This window comes from Notolabrus celidotus, chromosome 13 (assembly GCF_009762535.1).
Source record: "Notolabrus celidotus isolate fNotCel1 chromosome 13, fNotCel1.pri, whole genome shotgun sequence".
Lineage (NCBI taxonomy): Eukaryota > Metazoa > Chordata > Actinopteri > Labriformes > Labridae > Notolabrus > Notolabrus celidotus.
The window spans coordinates 17,607,347-17,631,426 of NC_048284.1; the positions used below are offsets into that span (position 1 = coordinate 17,607,347).

The following is a 24,080-nucleotide window of genomic DNA, read 5'->3' on the forward strand; positions in this document are numbered from 1 at the left end:
TCTCAAACTATGCTTGAAAATGCCATAAATTATGTTAGTATTTGCAAATGTACAATAACAATAACAATCCAAACGCTTAACATAATACTGAGAGGCCTTGATTTGTGAACTGTCCTAAGGACTTTTATGAGCAGGATAGGAGAAAGTCCATCTGGCCGGTGTTTAATGTCAGCCTTCCCCCTCCATTAAAAGCTGTCCTATACGTCCCTGTTGGCAACCCAGGACAAGGCAACCCATAAAACAAACCAGCCTGTGCAGATTTGGCCCAATATTTAACACTTTGAAAAAGTAACTGTGTAAAACAAATCACCTCAGGAGGAGGGAGTTTTGTGTCCGCAGGGGTTTGAGGGATTAACAGGCCTAAAAGCTGTGACGTCTCCGCCGTTGTGAGGTATTATCTGTGAGGGGTGTTTGATCGGCTGATGGAGATTTCTCCTTCGCTGTCGTAATGCATCAGCAGAGGCCTGAGAGTCTGCGGGCCGGCCGGAGGAAAGGGAGGCAGAGAAAGAGCGACATAATTCAACAAGTGCCTGAGAAAGTGCAGCGGATGAACGCAGTGTGCTGAAAAGATGGAGGTTTAGCTCAGTATTTCAGCTTCTTCCTCATTTAGGAGATTATGACGGTGATAATTTCAGTGCTTGTCATGATGATAATGATGATGTGAAAGTTAAGAGGCTATGAAGGCTTTGGAGGAGGAAGTACTCTGACCCTTTACTGAAGCCAAAGTAGAATTAATAAGAAGGTTTAAAACACCAAACAAGTAATAGTCCAGCACTTGTAAACTTACTTAGAAGTAAAAGTACAAAAGTGTTTCAAGCAAAATGTACTGTAAGAACTATTTTTCAGCATTTGAATTTTACAGCTGTAGCCTCTTTAACACAAATACCTTAAAACAGTATGTTAGATGATCTATCTTACTTCAACTATCAATACCATGTTAAAACACTTCACAACAACATTCAAAAGCTTACTCCAGCAGTGTAAAAGAATAAACACTTTGAGTATCAAAAGAAAACGTCATTATGATGAAAGAGCTACATGTTTCTGTGTCATAAATACAATCTAAATGATGTATAACTTCTGCTGCTTTAAGATATCTTAAGCCTCCTCGGGTTTTTTGACGTGCATCACCGCAAGATGAAAAGAACTCAACGAGTTTAAATAACTCATCTGATGACACGTAGGTCATTCATGTATTGGATTGGCACTTCATGTCTTTGTGGTTCATAAATAGTGTTCAATATGCTTTTGGGTCATTAACTGTGAAGCTTTCATGTGTTTATTTCGAGTGTTAAATCCTGAGCATAGCAAAAATGGTAAAGGGACGCAAAAAACTCTGATTTACTTCCATTGCAATTAATCGCTGAATTTCAAGAGTTAACCATGTTTAATCCCGTTTTTAATCCCGTTTAAAATTAAATTATTTTGGATTTAAAAAATGTTTCAATGTTAATGTACATTACAAGTGTCTTGATTACAGGAATCAAATTACTGAAATCAGGAATTTGAAATAGGAGACAGTTTAAAAGTGCTTATTCTGGGGCCCTGGTGGCCTTGCGGTCTAAGCACCCCACATACAATACTCGTCGCAGGGGTCGCCGGTTCAATTCCCGGCAGGTCGACCATTTCCTGCATGTCTTCCCCTGCTCTCTACTCCCCACATTTCCTGTTTCTCTTCAGCTGTCCTATAAAATAAAGGCAAAAAGGCCCAAATTATAACTTAAAAAAAAAAAAGTGCTAATTTTCTGTGAAATACAGTGGTTATTTTAATTGCTTCTACAGGATAACACTGTGACACATTAATTGATATGCAGAGAGGCAGTTGTCGCCTGACATCAGCGTGATTAGCTGCACCTGTATGCTTAGCTTGTATGTGGCATCTCAAGTTAGAGTACTCTGGTGGCAAATTAATTCCTTTGGACACAAATTATAGATTACTTTTAACCCCTCTGGAAGTTTTTTAATAAAAAAGTGAAATGTTCCATTCAAAAGCACAGTGGTGTCGTTATTGTAAAATACAGCGGCAGCAGGAAGCAGGGAGATGCTGCAGCTGCTTAACTACGGTGTGCCTTAAGGGACAAAATAACACACCAGGAAAAAAAAATTAGATGCTTATTCCAAACCCTAATTGAAAATAGATTTTTTTCTAAATTTGGAATAACCCCTTGAGATAAGTCACCTCATTGTCAAGGGGGTCCTACACACACACACACACACACACACACACACACACACACACACACACACACACACACACACACACACACACACACACACACACACACACACACACACACACACACACACACACACACACACACACACACACACACACACACACACACACACACATCCTGATTAATGTGTTAATGCTGACAGTCCTATTATTGGCATTACTGATAAATTAATGGACTATTTTCTTGAATAATCCATTAATTGTTTTTCAATACAGAGCTCAAGAGTGGAATGAAACAAATAATTTGGGGTGCTGGTGGCCTAGCAGTCTAAGCGCCCCACATACAGAGGTTACAGTCCTTGTCGCAGGGGTCGCCGGTTCAATTCCTGACTGGTCCACCATTTCAAGCATGTCTTCTCCCACTCTCTACTCCCCATATTTCCTGTCTCTCTTCAGCTGTCCCCCAAAAAAGAGACAAATAATTAAGTTGTGTCATTTTAAAATCTCTGTATTTTCACATTTATTACATATATTTTAGTTTGACTGTTCAGATTTACTTTACTTTAGATTGTCGTTTTATTACTGTTGACCCTAATTCAGGGATGTATGGTTTTTTTTGTTGTTGTTTTTTTCTACTGTAGAATTACTTCTGTAGTGCTCTCTTTGCACCCGTCAATCTGTCCATCAATGCACCTTAGGAGCTGGAAACAGAAATATTTTGCCTTTTTACATGGAAATAGTTTGTAATTTATTTACTTGTTGACAGCTAATCTATGAGATGAAAAAAAGTTTTTCAGTGTAAGTATCTGTAGTCAGTATTTAGAAGTATTTGAGTTAGTGTATTTTGTTAAATTCCACTGTCTGTATTTATTTATCTTATTACAGTCCAGTGTCATTTGCCAACAACATTTTTATCTCTCTTAGATAAGTTCATGTTTTATGGCACTTGCTGGAAACAGAGGTGTTAACTTTTGGCTAATGTGCTTTTCACTCCAATGCCAGAAAATGTGCTGATCATCAGTGGAGCGTTTCATTCAGTCACTGCAGCTCGGTGAGTCAATGTGGATGCTCTGGAGGTGGCTCTGTTTCCTTCTGAGGTATGTTTGTTCCATCAGACACTGATTTATGGCATCGGCTGGATGCTCTTTTCCCTAAATGAGCTCTGAATCATCAGCATGAGAGACGACTTCCTCCTGAGACTAGCAAAATATTATTACATGGTAGAAAACCTTTAATTTGATAGCAGGCCAAACTGTTTCCAGCCGCCCCCGTCATTTCAGGCCAATTCGCAGAAATAACCGGTATCAAGTCTTTTATTTATGGCCTCTTATTCCACACACAGTTGGGATTTTTTTCTCCCTAAACAGGATTAGAGGAGAGTGTGTGTGAAGTTTGGGAAACAGTAAAATGCACATGAGAGTTTGTGTTTCATGTACTGCATGTGAGACTCCAAAAACAGGAAAAAAATCAGTGGAAATTTCAGTTAAATTCCTCAATAAATATACCTTCAGCGTGTAAATCATGTGCTTTTCTGAACATTTGGCACTGATGACGGTTCTGCAGCTGCAAACGTACCAAACATGTTCACCATCGCTGAAAGCTGAGCCCCCTCATACAGAAGCTGTCGCCACATTTCCAAAAAGCCACATTATTGAGTGCTTTTTTAACATGGTCGCAGTTTCCAAGCATCTTGGCCTCGCTTTCAAAACCCAGGTCCCTGCCAACAGTTGGGAGTGGAAGAAGAAAAAAAAAAGACATCTCAAGTTAAATTTAAAGATGTGTTTCTCTTGGAAGCTAAGCAGCGCTGCCATAAACCAAGGGAGACATTTTCATGCTCCACATTTTTCATGGTTTCTCTCTGAGTTTCCTCCCTTCCTTTCTCACTCCACCTTGGCTCCAGAGTTACCTACTGCTACACAGGCTGTCGACCACAGCCAGCGGGGCACTGCGGGGTGGCCTGAATAGAACCCCCACCCCACCACTGTGACCTCCCTCAAAAAAAAGGCTCTCCTGGTTGTCCTTGGATGGCTCTCACAGCGGAGAATCCCTCAGAGATGTGCATTTCTTGGGCTTTCTTTCAGCACCTTTCTCAAATAAAAACACAGCCTGCACACTCTGAGTAATCAGTAATCTGTTATAAGCCCAGCGTCCTCTGACCTACCGCCCTGTTTTTTAATGTGGCCATGAAGGAACTGTTTTATTGCAGGCAGCAGACGGTTGTCCTGAGCCAGTCCTGTGTGGTATACGCTATAATTTGTGAAGGGTGCAGAGGTTTGGTATTAATTAGGGCTGTGAAATGGCAGCAGTCCGACCGCCTGCCTGTTTCCATAGAGGCTAAATTCATTGAGTGATGTCCACACTGGGAGGGGGATTATGGCTGCGCTTGGGCTGCCCGCTGAGATGCAAACACAAAAGAGAGGATGTAAAAAGCACTTTTATTATTTCACATGACCTGTCATCAGCAGCAAATTTTCACTAGGTTCTCGGAGACCGGAGCTAAACTGCCTGTGGCTTTCAAACTAACCGTGAGTTTGAGTCCAAGCATCAGATCGAGTTGACATTTTGTGCGTGCAAATGAGAGAGTCGGTTGCTTGGACATTCAACCTCAGCTCTGGCTTTCAGGAGCATGAAATGGTTATTTCTCTCAGTGATGAGGATATCATTTTACGAGGTTAGATTTTACGGGTTATGTACAAATTTCAAAGTGTGGACACTTGAAGTTTGGTTACACTGTAAAAAAAGTTTGAGCTGAGTCAAGTCAAATTCTCTTGCTGCTATAAAAATAAGTTTAGTAATCAAACAAAATCTATATCTCATATTGAAAGAATAACTCAGTAGATACACTGACAAGCTTCAGAGTAACATTTCCATCGTCAAGAGACGTCCTCATTGTGCTCAACTCAAAACGACAAAAAATGACTTTATAGAGAGTTCTAACAACTCTGAAACAGAGGTGGCTGGGAAATCCAAAAACATGTGGATTGTGTGTTCCAGAGGAATTTTATCTTAGGACTTCAGCAAGCCTTCTGCATTACATCGATCTAACTTGAAGTATTATTTGAAGTCAGATTTCTAAGATCTAGATTTGCCTGAAAATCCTGCGCTAACTGTTACTCAAAAGTTTTCTATCACATTAATGGAGAGCTAAAATAATAAACAGCACGGAAGTTATACCCAAGCGGCAACCTCTGGTCTAAAAATATGAGTCCAATGGGGAAGTGCTAAAAACTGCAGTTCATCGAGGATCCGCTTGAGGCTGGCTCCGGAAGTACCGGAAACCACATACACACCAATTAAAAAAAAGATGATCTTTACAGCAGAAATAAACATGTTTACAGCCTGGTACAAAAGACGAGTGTAGTCTGGATAGCTCATTTCTCGATCGACACACACTGTGCAGGAGGTGAATTTTTTTCTAACACGGCAATTTCGAAGATATTGAGATTACGGGTCTTTAAATGAGAGGCACAGCTGACTTGATTGACAGACGGAAACACTGTAGCTGTTGGCTAGGAGGCTCAAAGCCCGCCTCTTTACGTCACAATCACCCGACAGCAGCAATATGGCTGCCGTCGACGATTGGCCTCAAAACAGCGCTTCAGAAACAGATGGGTGACGTCATGGATACTACGTCCATATTTTATACAGTCTATGGTTATACCCCATACTACTGGTCTGACATGCATATCCCAGCGGTTTCAGTTAGTGTTTGTTTTTTTACTGAAAACTGAAGACTTTTCCATTTTTACTGGGGCTATTCTCGTATAAACAAGATAGTCTGAGATCCTGAGTGTTTCCAATTGTGATATGGGTGGTAGAGCCCTTATTGACCAGGCCCCTCTACCAATTGGGGCCCAGGAGGCAGGCACTCTCTACTTTTACAAGGAGGCTTCAAACTTTCATTTTTGATTAAGTTTATTGTGAGGGGTGGCTAAAAATTGTCTTTGACCACCCCCTGTAGTTTTGCTGCTATAGGCCTACACTGTCTAGACTTCCGGAGGCACTTGAAACAGAGAGCTCATGTCTCTCCTCTCTCTGTATCTGCATGTATACATTTTAGTGAATCTCACTTCCTTTTAATCTTACATGTGGTTTTTGCTGTATATATAAATAGACTGACTAAATTGAATGAATCAAATGTTTGAAGCCTATTGGTGTCACCTCACTCAAGGTTTTGGTCATATGTGCCAGTCAAAGCCTTCACTTTACTCAAAAGGTTCAATTATCCAAATAAGATTGAACAGAGTTGCATTGACTTAATGTACAATAAATATATATAATTAATAACAATATAATTGTTATACCTTGCATCACAAATAAGTCTTTTTATGGTCAGAGAGAAGCTGACATATGATGCATCTCGAGTCACCTGCTTGGCCTCTCTAAAGATACATTTTAACTCTGCTGAGTATAGTTTGAGGTTTCCTCATTTCCCCTTTTTTGGTGCTTATCGTAGCTCGCAGATGCTGTTTTATGGAGAACAGCTCAAACGAAACATCACTCAGTGAGGAACACATTGAACTTTAGTTCTCTGACATCATGATAAGCAAACATAATGTGCTTTTTACCTGCTTATTCAGTGAAATGACGAGTCACAAGATGCTATCACTTAAATGGAAAATTGGTCATACACTGTAAAAGTGAAAACTTAAAATTGTTGGCCTGACAATCATTTTTTGGTTAAGTAAACAAAAAATTTTCCATTTTGTTGCAAACTACATCAAAGTGTTTTTCTCAACTACCTGTATTAAGTTTGTTGTGTAAAGTTGGTCTGATTTCATAAGTTAGGTTGGCAAGAGTTGAAACTATGGGTTTGAGGCTCGGCTAAATTATTTGAGTTTGCTTCAGGCAAAGAACGGGGTCTCCAACTCAAATCTACAGGGGTCTTTATCTACACTTTGAATTTCCCACATGTGGCCCCATCTCTCCTGTCCTGTGTGGATTTTATCGCCCTAAAGGTGAGTTTTTTGTTTGAGTATTGTATTGAAACTCTAGCTTTACAATTCAATTGATGGTGAGTTGATTACCGGTTAATGTAACTTTAATTTGTTTAGTTAGTTAGTTTAATAATGCATGGTCATTACCATTAGTTGGCCACCTAGAACATTAGCTAGCTACCTTGCAAGTGGGAAAACGATGCAGTAACGTAAGTTGGCACAACTTTCACTTCTTAGTATGAAGAACTCAAAACTTTAAGTTACACTACATATGAATGATAAGTTATCTTAACAAAAAAATAATCAGTCGGCTCAAATGTAAGATTTCTAATTAGCCTCAAAACTCAAAAATCTAGTGCAGACAGTTGCTTTGAAATTTTGAGTTTTCACAGCTTTTTTGTTTTAACAGTGTACACTTGTTGTTTTTTTTTACCAGGGTCATGCAATGCAAAAAAGTCACTTTTTTTTTTATGATTTACAATATTATTGCTTTTTTCATCTTTTTGCAACATCCATACATTTACAGTGACTTTGCAACAAAATAGTGATAATGAAAATAAACAAAAGCACAAATAGATAAAAAAACAAAACAAAAAAAAAACAAAACAAAAACAAACAAACATGATAATAAAAATTTGAACTTTGTCCTTGTAAGTTAGTAATGAAGATCTGGTAACTCTTCCACTTTAAAATATAATCGTTCCACCTTTTAGTCTGTCTATAGAAAAGTTTTTCATATGAGGCCACCCTGCCTAGTTCAAGGAACCACTCTCCATTTGAGGGGGCTTCTGTTTTTCTCCATCCTCTTAATAAAGTCACTTTTTTAAGAGAGATTCCTCATATAAGTGATTAGAAAGAGCTTCAGCTTATACAATAATGATACAAAGAACCCTGCAAACAGCAAGAATGTAAGGAGAAAGAATGAAAGAGAAGGAGCATGCTGACAGAAAGTTATTCTTATCATCTAATTACTTAAAAAACACAAAAGTCATTCATTGTTTCCTTTAGTGTGAGTGACATTATAAGCCTGCAGCAGACCACCCCAGGGACCAATCACAATCAAGCATGTCAATCAGCCCATCACTCATACTCTTTTATCTGATAGTGCCCCTTATTATCTATCTCTGTGTTGTAGACCTGGTCACACTCCATTATACATCTACATGTTAGTGTGTGTGTCAACCCTGCAGAGGAGACACACTTTGGACTGATTCTGATGGATCATGGGGGAATTCTTCTTCACGACTCTCCTCGTTACGGGGAGGAGAGGGCAAGAGCGAGAAAATAAATAAGACGTCACTTGGGTTTATCTTGTTCTTGTTCCAAAATAAACAGAGCGACGGTGCGAGAGAGCTGCAGGGGCTTTGAGTTTTATGCAGCTCCTTTGATCGAAACAGTTTCGAAACACCCAGAAAGTGCCACACGCCTCTCGCCACAGCAACCAGAGAGCAGACATACGTACAAGTGAGAGTGGACAGGTGATTTATAGAAAGAACAGCTCAGTTTCACTTCCTTTTAACTGACATGTCAGACAGATTCAGATGCGGGTGAGAGATCATAATTACTGTCCTTATTTGCTTCACTGTGGGTACAGCAAACCCATTTCTCACACTGCGGCTTTAAATGTGATTTATTCTGCTTTAACAAGGGTCACATAGTGCAAGCTAGCATGCAAGCACACTGTGACTTTCTTGTTCGCATGTGTGTGTGTGTGTATGTGTGCTTAATGTTTGCACATATTTAAGTGCATGAATAAGAGCGTGAGTGCAAGCCCTGTAACCCATATGTGCAAAGGGTGAGAGTTCAGTTCCTGCAGGGTTTGTTTAGGAATATATGACACTGCACAGCTGGACTAATCATCTGTGCATATCTGACTATAAAACTTTACAGAGCGTCACCACAGCCAGCTGCCTTTATCAGCAGAGATGGAATTATTCCCACTCCGGACAAATTGACAGAGGCTTCAACCCCAACCCAGGATCTGCTGTTCCACTCCCAGCGGCCCTCATCAGGACCTGCCCTGCATGAAGAAGTTATACTACCCTCATTTAATCCCTGAAAATGACCTCTTTTAACATTACATTTTTATTCAGTTTTTACTCATGAAACCTTCTTTTTTTAAGTTATATTTTTTGGTCTTTTCGCCTTTATTTGATAGGACAGCTGAAGAGAGACAGGAAATGTGGGGAATAGAGAGAGGGGGAAGACATGCAGGAAATGGTCGACCGGTCGGGAGTCGAACAAGCGACCTCTTCGACAAGGACTATAGCCTCTGTATGTGGGGCACTAAGACCGCGAGGCCACCAGTGCCCCTCACAAAACCTTCGAAGTTCCGACAGAAAAAGTAGCACAGTGGCTTTGAAAAAAAAAGCATGCGTAAACATTACTAGCCATGTATACAATTTAAAGAAATCCTCAGATCATTACCACCAGAGTTCTTTTCTGTCACATTATAATCTGTACACAGTTTTCCTGTGCAAGAAGAGATTTGCAGATTTATTTTGGTGTATAGAAATATAATTAACACTTTTAATTATATCAAATGTTCTGAAAATATAGCCTAAACTAACCAAGATCTTTGTATTGCATTGTAAAACCTTAATTTAAAAAAAACAAACAAAAAAAGACGACAGCTGCAGAAATGAGATTTAGTTTGAAAAATCTAAAATAATTTGAATTTTACTGCCGACTGCTCAGACCTCTTAACTGGATCTTTACTGTAGTCAATGTGCTGCAATTACCTACAGTAGTCAACACCCTGTGCAATGGCCCAAATATTCCCACATGGAGAAACGTACAACAGCCATTTTAAAAGCACATACAAAAAAATAAAAAATGCTTACCAAGCGACAACCTCTAGTTTTAAAGTCGATGAAGAAGTGTCCACTTGGGGCTGCCTACAAAAGCCAATGATCACTATTAAGTCCCATGCTGAAATGTCCTTTACAGCAGAAGTAGACCATAGACTGTACAAAATATGGATGTAGTATCCGTGACGTCACCCATCTGTTTCTGAAGCGCTGTTTTGAGGCCAATCGCCGGCGGCAGCCATATTGCTGCTGTCGAGCAATTGTGACATAAAGAGGCGGGCTTTGAGCCTCCTCGCCAACAGCTACAGTGTTCCCACCTGTCAATCAAGTCAGCTGTGCCTCTCATTTAAAGACTTGTAATCTCAATATCTTCGGAATTGCCGCGTGAGAAAAAAATTTCCCCCCTGTACAGTGTGTCCCGATCGAGAAATGAGCTATCCAGACTACACTCGTCTTTTGTACCAGGCTGTAAACATGTTTATTTCTGCTGTAAAGATCAGCTTTTTTGAATTGGTGTGTATGTGGTTTCCGGTACTTCCGGAGCCAGCCTCAAGCGGATCCTCAAAGAACTGCAGTTTTTAACACTTCCACATTGGACTCATATATTTAGACCGGAGGTTGCCACTTGAAGTAGATATGTTGACAGCCTGGTATAAAAATGATTTCTGGTTATGAAGCTCATTAATTAAGTTTTCGACACTGAAGCAGGATGAAATGATCAAAAGCCCACCTGTTAAGATCAAATAAAGGCTAATGGAAACTTCTGATTTCTGTAGCTAAACACAAATACACTGTACAGCACACTGACACATCCTGACCATGCATAACTGTCCACCTCTCTATTTCCCTCCCCCGTCCCTGCTCTTCACTGCGCTGCTCTGACACTCAGTTGACCTCAGACTCACTACATCCATCAGGCGATCATTACAAGTTGGAGGTCACGACCTGCACACTCCAATCACCGCACCTCTGCCTCCTCCTGCAGTAACCCCGTGCTGTACACAAACCCCTCGCTTCCCCTCGCACTGCATAAAAAAGTCATCTGCTCCACAATGTTTCCCCCGGCACCAGCTTGTGGATTGAGATATAAAGCAATGCTGTCTGACTGCAGGAAACAGTCGCAGGAAATGGAGATGCACTGCGTCACTTTGAGTGCCACTTTGGGTTATTTATACGGACAGATTTTCTTTTTCTTTTTCATGGGAATCCCCCTCCCTCCATCACTCTAGGAATCCCTGAGTCGATGTCTGGGAGCTGATGGAACAAGCCTGCAGTGTCATCTAACCTGTTGAGCCTATACAGGAAGTGATCACTTTCCTTCTTTCTCACCCTTTGCCACCTTCTCCTCTTTCAAACAAAAACTCACGAAGGGAATCCAATTAGCTAATCCCGCTCTAGACACACTTCCACTTGTTTGTGGCAAAGACATGAAATTCCTCCACAGAACCTCTCATAACAGGCTGTCAAAAAGGAGAAAAAGAGAGAAAGAGAGAGAGAAAGTCTAAGAGGCTATTGATTATGAGGTTAAAACGGACAGCGAGACATCTGGCTTCCATTATGGCCTGTGATGGGATGCAGGGCTCCTCGGCAGCCGGCAGCACAGGCCACACGATGTACAGGCACATGCTAACGCCGCCTGTAATTACTGCATATGGGATCTGGGGGAATAGAGTATGTCATCTAAAGCTGAAACAGGTTTAATGTGGATTTTCCATTATTCAAAAAAACTTGACTGTTTAATTTATCTTGACTTGTCCAACTGGTGGATGACTTAATTCGGTCATTTCGAGACTTGCTTCCATGCTGTTCAGTAGGACTGCAACTTAAAATCGTTTGGACTGCAAAATGTCAGAAATAGAGAACAATATTCATCATCATTTTTAGGGTTCATGTAGTTGTTTGACCAACAGGGCAAAAGCCCCCCCTTATATTCAATATAATGCTATAAAGGACAAAAAATAAGTTTATATCATATTACATGAGCAGGAAGAAATAATATTTGAGAGATTTGCTAAAAAGATGACCTTACTGATTAAGTGCTAATTAAAATAGCTGCTTATTAACAATCTGTTAATCACTTTAATTATTAAAGGTCATAAAAAAGTTGATAAAATGCATGCAATTGTAATACTTGTTAAAAATTGATGAGTGGTGGGTTACATATAATATAATAATGCACAAACAACACCAAAAATACAAGAGTTCATAAGATGTTGGTTGTATAAATTATGATAAAATTAGGTGTACTCACACAGTGGATTAAAATCTGACATTTTAAATGAACTCAATTGGAATAGATTGTGTTGAAGATCATATATTCAAACTGATGGTGCGATTTAATTTAGCATTTCTAAGCCAGAAATCAAAAACCTAATTTGCAAAATGAAGAAAACTGGTATCGCAGACATTTAAACCACTAATGGCATTTTTTTTTTGTTGGCAGCGCCCACAACCTCAATTTCACAGCACTTCTCACCACGGCTTATTCTTGCTAAAGGTTATGAATGTGTCCCACGGCTAGTCCCTCCCACTCCTCTTAGCACCGATACTGAATGCTCTGTAAGTTCCATACTCGCTTACATTCAGTTGCACATTACAAAGAAAGCACAAACAGAATTGATAAAAATCATGTGGTAGCATTAGCAGCAGCTCTAGAACCTGGAAATAATACCTTGAGTAAGCAGGTGGGGTTAATTTCTCCTCCATATGGACATATGGAAGTTGATATAAGAAATCCTTCCCCTGCATGATTTTGAATGGTTGGTGAACATGATTATAAATCCACTCAGAAAATCCTCATGTTTAACTACAACAGCAAGAGACTGCTGAGACTTGGTCTTGTGATTTTTTTTTCTGATCTGTAATCTCTAATTCTGATTCTGTACAAAGTTCCAAACAAACAAGTGTGTTTAGCTTTGTTATGAGTGATGGAAGAGGAATTACCTCAATCAGTCCTTTAGCATAGAAATGTTTGGTTTATGACAGATTTATTTTGCTTTCAAGTGTTGGATGTGTTTTCTACGGAAGAGGATTAGGGCCACTGGGAAAAAAAATTAAGCTCAAATTTTTTATAATTATTATAATTCTGAGAAAAAAGTCAGAATTCTCAGATTAGTCAGAATTCTGAATTTTGACTATATCTCATAATTCTGACTTTAATCTCAGAATTCTGACTTTTCATCAAAATAATAATAAAAAAAAATGTGACCTTCATTTTTTCCCCAGTGGCTCTAATCCTCTTCTCCACATGAGCATGAGATTAAAGTCAGAATTATGAGAAAAAAGGTCTGAATTCTGAGATTAAAGTAAAAATCACAGAATTCTGACTTTTTTCTTAGAATAATAATAATTAAAAAAAATTTGACCATCATTTTTTTTTTTTTCCCAGTGGCCCTAATTCTCTTCTGTAGTTTTCCACTTTAAGCTCATATAAGGAATTTTTGCCTAGCTGATTTTGTCGCCCCCTGTAGAAAAAGCAATAAGTATTATCTCTTTGATGATCTAATCCTTTAGATGTTTAATTAGTTTTCTGATGAGAAAATCTCCTTCTGCTTTCTTTTAACAATTGATTGTCTCACCCAATGTAAATCTCCAGAGAGGAAAATGTTAAAAAAAAAATTAAAAAAAAAAGACAGTTTGACTCATTTTGTCTGACACGTAGGGTGAGAATTGCCAGGGGGACATTGGGGGATTTCCACTCCTCAGCTTATCATATACCACCCTCTGGTTATTCAGTTTTTTATCCCTTGTGGAGATACGTCTCATCCCCACTGCTGGTCAGACTACATTAATGAACCTTATACTCCCGCCAGTAGCTGATACAAGTTTACTTGTAACTTAACTTTCACTGTAAACAATACTAACTAGCTTACTCATTATAGTTTGCTAGCTGCTATGGACATGAGTACCAGCAGGAATCGGCAGCAACGCATTTCTTGTTTTGTGCTGCAAAAGATCAACTGAAAAAGTCAATAATAGATTGCAGGGATAACAAGAACCAGCAGCCAACATTGCCAGAAGTTACACAAGTGGAAACTGCTGCTTTACGTCCACCATGGCTGCCGCCCTCTTTACCCTCCCACCCCGGGCCTGTTGGAGGTTGTGTTGAGCCAACCCACTTCCCAAGATGGATAGAGGGACAGGGATGGCTTGCCATTGATAATGATGCACTGCAAAAACTCAAAATCTTACCAAGTTAAATTGTCTCATTTTTAGTCAAAATGTCTTATGCCACTTGATTTAAGATAAATTTACTAAACAAGTAACATTTGAGCAAGATAGAGGGACTTGTTTTAAGACAATGCATCTTAAATATCTTGTTAAGTCAAACAATCTTGAAATGATCTTGTTTTGAGTTGTAATTTAGTTTAGTTTGTAATTTATTTCATACATTTTTCAAGACGGATAATCTTGATTTAAGACAAACCCTTTACTGTATTTAAGTAAATGCATTTTATTGGAGAGTCTATCAGAAAACAGCTCCATTGATAAAAGAAAGAAAGAAACGTTTGTTTTTTTAAGGGTGGGTTACAGATTCAGGCAGTTTCTTCTAAATCTGATAAAAAATATACATCCTCAAACTACATGCACACAATGAAACACCTACTTTTGAGCACAGCTGGCTTATCCTAAAAAACAACATGACTGAATATTAGTATATCCAGCTAACTATGAGAGACATTATATCTCAAAATGCTCAAAATAAACTTTGTAATCTTATTTCAAGTACAAGATGGACTTAAACCTAGAGAAGTGCCGCTATAATACAACTCAAATTAAGGGGAAAAAAATACTAATTGCTAGCATTCCTGGCTTATTCTGAGACACTAAGCATTAAAATACTGGCAAAATATTGCTTAAAACAAGTTTTTCCAGCTACTTGTTATATCACAATTTTTTAAATCTTACGTCTTATTTTAAGAAATCTTACCATGCAAATTTTCACTTGTTCTATTTTTCTTGTTTTTGAAGGAGCATTTTTTCCAGTGTGATAGGCCAGTTAAGTACCTAATCTGTTCTGATGTCCACACTTTGGGTCCCAAAAAGTGTAATGACAGTATCAGCAAACACGGAGAGTGTCTGCCTCATTTAAGATGTATGGTAATTGTAAAATAAAACAAAACTGACTGTTCTGCTAAAAATCAGTATGTGAATATTTTTTTAATAGCTTGGATATTATAATTCAAATTATAGTCTGATATACAACAGTAATTAAATGCCCCCTCCCCAGTTTTTTTCACAAATCCCACACTACTGCCACCCACCCAGCGAAAGTGGTTACACACACTAAAAATAACTACTTAGAAGGGATCAGTCTTGAAGTGGATGGTCTTATTTGATTTCATAGGTCGTAAAGAGGCATCAGTGTTAATTTCAGTCTGTTTCATAACCAGTTCAAACCTCCTCACAGGAGCTCTGACCATTAAGGGAGAATCAGTAGTGTGATCTTTTTATCTGGTCTCATCACATTGCTCTTGTGGCCAGGCAGCGCAGCGTATTTAAGGTGAAGAGTGGGGACACACTTCCCTTCTCTGTGTTTTAACCACTATTGTGCATTCAACCAAAGTTTCTGCATTTTCTTTAACCAACAACGCTTATGTTTCTCACGCTGCTGTCTGTGCTCATTTTACAACACAGCCGGTCCACCTCCAAACATCTCAACCACTCGTTGAAGCTGACATCATCTTCTGCTACTAAATGTTAGGAAAAAAATTGAATATAATTTGCCACAATGTTCTTGTACTTGCAAGAATACCTCTCCCTCAGGGGAAATTACTCAGAACACATGTTTTTGCCTTAAAGGGAACTTGCAAAAAGAAGTAATGGTTAGGAGTCTCCCTGTAATATCACTTATCACTGTGGCAAGATGGAGATTATTGACTTAACTGGTCTAAACATCAACAATGAGTGATTTAAGGCCCCCTCTCAGCGTCTGAGCTTTGTGTATTTTACTTAAGCGGAGGCAGGAGGGGAAAATAAACTTCTTTATTTATTCTTTAGAGACAAAGATGCAGACTGAGAATAGAACTATCACGTTGTGTCATCTCTAAAGGACAAGATGAAAAGCTGTTGTGACATTAACCTGCTTGTTTTTGGGGTAGTGGGGGCGTGTTGATGAGGTGGGAGCAGGTCATGTTGCGGTAGTGAGGAACACTAACAGCAATAAATCAGCTGTAAAGTTAAACTAATCAGACGGAGGACACAGACACATAGATTATGTCTCATGTGTGAAGGAGATAAGTTTGTCTGAGTGTTTGGGCTACAGGGTAGGATCCTAATTCAGTTGTAAGGCTTGTGTTTTCACTCAAATTTGAAGTGTATAAGTGTGGTATTTATAGCACTGTTCAGATACCACTTTGTGTCCTTCCTGATAGTGCTCATACCTAAACTTACAGATTGATTCACACTTCTTACTCAGACAATACCAGTGTGTTAAAATAAAAAACAGTTAAAAAAAATACAAAATAAAAAAGAATTAATATAAAAAACACAGATTGGTTAAGTTTGGCAGCTTTAACCAGCATTGATCTCTCTAACATCACTCACCACACTATTGTTTTTTATCATCCCATGATAGTAAGCCTAAATCTAGTACCTGATGTAGCATATTAGGCTGTATTGGAGGTTGATATTGATGCTGGTGCAGATAACACTACTGTTACCAGTATCAAAGCTAATCTCTAACAACTTTTAACTCTATTAGTATTTACTGTGCATTTAATATTTAGAGCTAGCTTTGACTAGCATTAACCTCTCTACTACACTCAAAAAAAGCAAAATGGGTGTCTGTTTTATCAACACAAGTATAACATGTAGCTTATATTATATTAAGTCATGTTTAGCGGTTAAACACTTTTAAATCATGTAGTTTGGACATGGCATGCAAAATCCTTAAAACAACCTAATGGGTTTAGGTAGGAATCCCATCTGCAATACCTCTCCAGGGCAGAAGGTGGCAGTAACGTGCGACAGGCCGTATTCATCAGCCAAGGTAGCGTGCTTCTGGCAAAGAAGAACCATAACAGGGAATTTGGAGAGATCGCCTGTGACTGACAGCAAATGGGGCGCTGGTGGCCTAGCGGTCTAACTGCCCCACGTATCGAGGCTAGAGTCCTCGCCGCAGAAGTCGCCGGCTCGACTCTTGGCCAGTGTCAACCATTTGCTGCATGTCTTCCCTTCTCTCTACTCCCCACGTTTCCTGTCTCTCTACAGCTGTCCTGTCAATAAAGGCAAAAAAGCCCCCCCCCCCAAAAAAGCAAACCATACAAGTCATTGTGACCCAAGACAATTTAGTCAGATCCTACCTTAGTAAATATGTTGAAACAACCTTTACAAATTAAGTTGGACCCAAATAAGTAATGGCAATGTCAATACTTTATGTTCACTCAACATATTTACAATTAGTTGGTTCAATAAAATTGTGTCTCGCTAAATGAAAACGTTTTAACTAGGTGGAAATTCTTTCCATAATTTGATCATGTTCACCCAACAAATTATTTCTTTGAGTGTAGCACACTGTTGTTCTTAAATACATTACATGAATTTGAGCCAGAATCTAGTTGATTGTTTAAGGGAGCTATATAATGTAAATAATGGTGCACTGATTGGCGTGCTTGCTAACATCTCATACAGCATGTTAGGCTGTATCGTAGGACACCACTATGCATCATGCTGATAGTTTTACTACATTTCATCACATCCGTCAGTCCCCCAATAAATAATTGTCTCACACATAAAATGGCATGTACAAAGTTGTGTATAGTTGGACGCATAGTTGTGTGTCCTTTGACAGACACTGAAGTCAAAACCCCACAGCAATAATTTACTAATGCAGTCCTGAGCTGTGCTCCCTGGGCCTGTCTGCAGCTCCTGATGGATGCTGACGGCTGCAGAGATGGACTGCTGCTGATAGGGAGTGACCAGAGAGGAGCCTGATTAAAAGTGGTGGAGCATGGCAGTGGGTGATAACCCCAATCCAGTGGTGATGAATCCACTCTGGACAGGCTGCTGTCTCATTAGGGTCTAACCTCAGCCAGGCACTGCATGTCCAAATAAACTTTGAAACAATCCTTGCTTTTATCAGCAGGATTACGCTTGTTTTCCTTTCCACAGGCTTTCCTTGTGTGGGCTCGTAGAGAGTGTCCTCCCCCTCTGTCGGCCTCTGTAAACTGAAGGTGTGATTCACCAGCCCTGACTTCACTGTGTTTACACAATCCTTGGTCTATCTGCTTGAATTAATGAGCCCAGCAGCACCATTAGACAACTATTTGCCTGACTAATCTGGAGCCAATGTGAAATAGTGAGAAAAAGTTGGAATAATCTGCCTTTTATTTGCGATAACATAAACAGTAGGGTTGTTTTAAAGGATGATAACATTAAATATTAGGCCTGGGAGGGGGGCATAGAGAGGTAGTTTACATTCTCACTGGAGTAGTCTTGATAACAGGCCAGAGGGAATATGAGCCCCTTTAAATGTGTGCATTAGTGTAATTTATTGGGCTTCCCTTGCAGCCCTGCTGTTTCTCCAGCTCCTTTTTCCCAAACAAAAGACAGGCCAAGCAAGGCTCCAGGATGGATGGGAGGGAAATATCATTCACAGTTGATAATCGCATAAAGTAACGCCATATTTGCTGCCTAATAAGCACAAAACGTTCCATCAGCCTCCTCCCTTCGATCAGGATTAGGCGACTCCTTCGAGCAGACCTGTGTGATTTACACGCGGCGATTTGGAAATGCTTTGGTTTTGGAGTGGGTACGAGGAGAGCCGGGGGAGGGTGGATTTAGGCCATAGATTTCATAATTCTTTGTGTATGTCTGGAAGTCATCCACGCGTTCCGATTTTTTAACCAATTTCTGTCCAAAAGGAATGACCCTGGGAATTAATGAGGTTTCTGGCCGTGAGTTCCAGCACTGCAGGGTCAAGTAAATCATGCTTTAGGGCTCCAGTCCTCCCCACTCTGCTCCCTCGCTCTCCCCGACTCCACATCCTGCGATAACAGAAAGACAAGGGGCCTGAGAAATACCACCTCATCGACACTTGTGTCCACCCAGTAGAACATATTTTAGAGCACAAGCGCCAACCAGCTGTAAAGCTGGCTTTTAGTGGAGACTAGAAACTGATGAATGGCAGCAGGGCAAGAGCAGCGAGACCAGAGGTCACTTTCTTCATTTCACATTTCTCAACAGATTGTTGATGTTATTCACATTTCTCTCTTTAGGGATCAATTTTTTTCTACCCAGGGCCTGTGTTTTATTGGGGCATTATAAAGAGTTTATACATGATTTAGCTGCGCCATTTTCTTTTGAATGAATCCGTGTTGGAGCATGTCCACATGATGGAAAAGTTGACATCACTAGACATAATACCGTGAAACCTAATAGAGTAACACCTAAGTAACGAGCCCTGCAAATCAATCAGCTCTTTTAATGCAGAAAAATAATTTGTCTTTTCATTTCATAGCTGTTAAAATGCAATAATTTTCACACATGTGTTTAGTGTTTCATATTTAAGAGGAAAAAGGGTGACAACATTGTCAAACAAGTGTGAAACTGGAGCTCAGTTCACCACTCAGGGAACATTTTGGAGAGAGACTGCCAAGATCTACTCAGCTGAATTTTTTTGTCCTACTGTAACCAATAAAGTTACATTTATCATCCAAATTAATTCCCCAAGAAGAAAAGTCTGTGAAAGGATTCCTAGTTATTAGTTTTCCTAGCATTTAAATGGAGGGACTCAGCAGGGGTTCCTTCTAAATCTTTCCAAGCCTACTTTTTGGAAAATTAGATTATATTATCAACAAAAATGATGTCTTCTTCTTGTTGCAGTAAAGAGGAAGATTGTTGAAAGGGTGTAAAGCATGAAAAACGATAAACTAAATATGCCCTTGAGCACCCCTAAAAAAACTGGTGTTTGCATTCCAGTCAATAAATTAGCTGATATACGTAAACCACATGAACCCAACCGCTAAGTAAAATAATCATATATCTTTTCCACACTGCTATATATAAGTTTATATGGAGCTGGATTGTTTTTCAGTTCAAAGCTCTTTCATGACTCAGTCATTTGCTCTATGTGCTAGATTTTCCAAAACTTTGCTCTGCCTGCAGTGCTGCCTTCAGGTTGCCCTTGAGCAAGGCACACTTTGCCAGCTAGGCTGCTCAGTAATCAGAAATAAATAGCACAGGGAATTCTAGCCATCCATGCCCACCTGATCTTCTCTTGTACAAACTGTTAAACTCCAGCTGTCAAGTCATTTCAGCTTTAGCATGTTCTTTTTACTTTACTTGTAGCTGTACAGATTTCCAGTCAGGGCGTCAAATTAACTTTTTACCTCATCTGCCATTGGCTAGTGACCTCCAAAAATGTACCGGCCACAAATATTTTCAACGGCCAAATAAAAAAATTCGCTCCTGTGTGTTTGTGCTTGGGTTTTATTCTTGTGTGTTCATTTTCGTAAGTCAGCCAGTACAGAGGTTGGCCAGCCTCGTCAATTTTCCTGCTTTCTTTGAAACGTCGTATAGTGACATTACTCTGTTTAGCTGTCTGTTCCTCTTCTTGATCGTCTCCTGCCTCTTTGTTTATCCTTTTTGTTTGTGGTCGCTTCATGCCGGGAATGTGTTGCCACATCTTCCTCAAAACGCTCTTCCCGCCGTGCTTCTTCAAGCAAAGGGAATGAATAGAGCTCCAGTAGCTGACGTCACGCCGTTCCCGACGTACCAAATCACAACACAAATACAGCGCGTCTTGAGAGTCAAAATAGCCGGACAGTCCGTAGAAATGGGTGAAAGTATGAAAACAAAACCTCACATGCAATACAAAATTTTCCATCAGCCACTGGCGTGTGTGTGTTTCTGTTTTACACGCCAAACTGATTTTTTACCCACCATTGGCGCTTGGCGGGTGTTAATTTTACACCCTGTATCCAGTCTTAACAAGAGATGTGTGCTAAGTTGAACAGACAATAAAATGTTGATACTTTTGCAAGTCAGCACTAGAATTCCGAGTCAGTTAAACAAATCATTAAGATGTTCTTTATTTATGCTTGTAACAGTGGTCATATTATGGGGCTAAGGTAAAGCACAGCCACCCACCACTAGAACCACAAGGCGCAGTATTAGGATCCAGAAAATGGAGTTAAACACTTAAACTGGAATACAACCACACTTGCATAAGCAGCAGAGGCATGTTGGCATCAACCTGCCGGGAGGACCAAAAGCTAGGGGTGCTAGCTCTGCTGACCTTATCTACTCTGCAAACCAATTTGACATTGTTTACCTACACACTCTGTGATCATGTGTCTAGCTGTGAATTACTGGTAAATTCTGCTCAGTTTTGACTCTTTTCAGAGTGTTTTCTTACCTTTCAACAAGTCAGTTAGTTGTAATTAAAATTTCTGTTTCAATGACTAGGAAATTGAAGATCATGACTGATATATGTTGCTTTTTTATAACATATGATAGAAACAGGGCCCAGTATGAAGGACATCAACACTTATGTAACAGGTTTTTCCTGTTTGAAAACTCAGTTTGTAAGATTTAGCAGGATCTGTTGGCAGACCTGGAATTTAATATTTGTATGTATACTAGCAGTCAAAGGTTTGGACACACCTTCTCATTCAATGGTTTTATTTATTTTAATTACTTTCAACATTGTAGATTAATACTGAAGACATCAAAACTATGCAATAATCTGGTTTTGCCATAATATGGATTACAACAGTCGTCAAATAGGGCTATCCATTGTGTACTAACCCTACCTCTGAACAACACAACTGATGATATCAAACACATTAAGAAGGAAAGTCATTCTACCAATTAACTCTTGACAAGGCCAAGGCTCATGTTAATTAGAAACCATTCCAGGAGACCACTTCATGAGGCAGACTGAGAGAATACCAAGAGTGTGCAAAGCTGTCGTCAAGGCAAAAGGATGCTACTTTACAGAATCTAAAATATAAAACATTGTCTGTTTTTTTTAACACTTTTTTGTTAATTAAATAATTCCACATATGTTCTTTCATAGTTTTGTGTGTCTTTGGTATTAATCTACAGTGTTTCAAATAATTAAAATAAATACAAACCTTTGAATGAGAAGGTGTTTCCAAGCTTTTGACAGGTAGTGTATGTTTATGAGTACGAATTTTTGTGTGTTGGCTTTCTTATGAGCCTTTTACAAAGGGAGAAGGTACTTGCAACACCATGTCACTACATGGGTGGACAGACCAGAATTAAAAATAACTCAAACGCCAGCATAGAAGAGCACCTACTTCATTTTTTGTAAGTTTCATCACCACCATCCTTTATGATGGGAACTGTGGTCAGTTGTTCTGCAACCTCACAGCAAGATGCCACTAAGCCTGCACGCTGTTCCTGTAAGACAAAAAGACACACCCCTAAAAATAAGAAAAAAGAAGGTGTTGGTTAAGTATGAAATTAAGCAATTGAGGTTTGGACTTTGTTCAAATCTCCTTACATGGGTGAAGCTGCCATAAAGCTTGATCATATTTCCACATAATGCAACACAAGACAACCTTTCACCAAACACTTTCTGGATCCCAACAGCCCTCACTCTTTCAGACCTCACAGTTAAATTTTGAACACAGGCTTTCTGTTTAAAGTTACTCAATCAATAAAAATGAGTCTCAGCCCAAGTTGAGATATTTCCTTTTACTTCATAGGCAATTTTTTTCTGGACTTTGGAAACCTCAAAGATGAGTTACTGAGGGAAATATTAAATGAATTCACTGGATTTCTCAGGATAAGTTAGTTGAACTTCATGTGTAAAATCAAAGCCTTTTACATGACTCCATGTATCACTGATAGACGAAGACTCCCTTTTAGTCATTTCACAACCTAAGTTTAACCACACATTCCTTCCTCTGGCTAATACTTTACCTTGTTTATAAGATTATCCTCCCAGTAACAGTTCACTTAACGTATGAATTAGACCAGGGCGACGACTCGGAATAAATCTGGCCTGTCTGCGATTAACGCCTTACATACTTCAGGCTCTGTTAAAACAAACGGAGCGGTGATGTCAGGAGTCCATGTTGGAGCAGCTGAGGAGAAGCAGTCTCCACACTCTTGGCTGACGGCTCCAGACGAGCACCTTGATGGCTACAATTACTGTCACGTCCCCAAAGAGATGAGAGATACCAGGGGCCCAAATAAAACCTAAAACGGTTTTGATATGATGGATTTCTTTGACTTTGTTTAAAAATTCCTTGAGCTATCTGTCTGGAGTCTTGAGGAGACGATGACTGGAGCACTACAGTCATTCCATTCACCCGCTCGGCACACAAAAAGCTTTATAGTGTTTAAATCAATAAGCCTCGGTTGGCATTAGGCTTCGATAGCTGCTGTTTGCTCAAAGTGTAAGTATGCAGAATGGCTTCAGTAAATGTCTACTGTGTGTGTTTATATTCTACCTAATGCACTCAGATGACACTGAATCTAAACACATTCACACAGAGACACTGCACGGCTTGGCTTTACTGGCACATTCCAAGTTAGGTCTATCTTTATGAGACCAGCTGTCTGTGAGCTGAAGTTGAACACTTCTGAGCATCTAAACACCCGCAGTCACTCACTAAGTCAACAAAGAGTTGAATTATGTTCAGTTTGTAAATATGGATTTTTTATTGTTTGAGTATAAATCTGTGTTGGACCCTGAGGCCTGAGATCTGCATTGAAAACAGTATATAAACTGAACTCTATGCAACTCATTCTTTGATATATGAAGCTAATATCAATATATAGTAGAACACATTCAGGCAGCTATTGTTTAACCTAGGTGAAAACAGAGTCAGTTGATCTGATTCAACTCAATTTGTGTGACCAGAGAAAATAACTAACTCTGTACCACCTCAGGTTTTTCCTTGACCAACATCCCCATTACAAAACCACAGAAGTGGGAGCGTTCATCAGTAAGCCATAGCCTTTCACCATTGCATTATTTTAGTAAGCACTAGATAACGACTAACGTTTGGACATTTATTAAAAGAATGTTAAATGAGATAGGAAGCATTTTTGGTTATGTTTGCCAAGATTCACTTTACACTCTGACAACATTCAATAAATCACAGAGTCTATTAAAGAAAAAGAAAAATAATCTGTTGTTGTTTAGGCTGGTTATAGGTCTCCATCAAGCGGCAATCT

General features: G+C 39.4%; 1 long non-coding RNA gene across 1 annotated transcript in view; it reads right to left on the reverse strand.

Annotated features, from left to right (window-relative positions):
* The window catches only part of LOC117824207, a 42,326-nt gene that overhangs the window by 12,620 nt on the left and 5,626 nt on the right, over nt 1-24,080 (reverse strand). The window contains exon 4 of the long non-coding RNA XR_004633544.1: nt 22,190-22,315. This is a non-coding gene — a long non-coding RNA (uncharacterized LOC117824207). The remainder of the gene's footprint in view (nt 1-22,189; nt 22,316-24,080) is intronic.